This window comes from Penaeus monodon, chromosome 24 (genome assembly GCF_015228065.2).
Source record: "Penaeus monodon isolate SGIC_2016 chromosome 24, NSTDA_Pmon_1, whole genome shotgun sequence".
Taxonomy (NCBI): domain Eukaryota; kingdom Metazoa; phylum Arthropoda; class Malacostraca; order Decapoda; family Penaeidae; genus Penaeus; species Penaeus monodon.
This window is the reverse complement of record NC_051409.1, coordinates 14,728,501-14,729,201: the sequence shown is the minus strand read 5'-3', so window position 1 is coordinate 14,729,201 and position 701 is coordinate 14,728,501.

Below are 701 nucleotides of genomic sequence, written 5' to 3'. Positions count from 1 at the left end.
ACATGAGTGCATTTTTCTGCGCTCAAGTGCTTACGAGTGCATTTTGTCTTCCTCGCAGCGTCTGGTAAAAATGCGAATCATGGTCTGCCGTTTACAAGGATAAGTATTATGATTCTGTAATATTGGCTTCCAAGAGAGGCAGAAGCTCTCGGCGGGAAGCGATGATGATGCTCGACGCGGCCTTTGTATTTCTTTGCATTTTACTCTTTCCCTTCTGATTTTCTTCTTCTTCTTCTCTACTCTACTCTCATTTTACTTTACTTTAGTTCTCTCTCTTCAAATCTTTCTCTTTTATTCTTTCTCTCTGTCTCTCTCTCTCCTTCCCCCTCCTTCCTTCCAACGCTCTCCACGTCTGCACCTCCTTGTCTAATTATCGTCCATCACTTCATGTCTCCATCTTTTCCATCTCTATCTCCTTCCCCTCCACCTCTCGAGCTATCCTCGTATCCTCCTCTCCCCTCTATCTCCGTCTTCTCTCCCTCTCACCCCTTCTATCTATCACTTCCATCTCCCCATCTGTCTAACTATCCCCTCACCTCCTTCCTCTATCCACTCCCTCTCTCTTCCCCCTTCTTTCTAGCTTACTCCTCCTCCCCCACTCTTCTTTCTATCTTCTTTTCCTCTATCTATTTGTATCCCCCTCCTCTCCACCTGACTCCGATCCCCTTTCTCTCCGTCCCATCCCCCTCCCTCTATAAAAG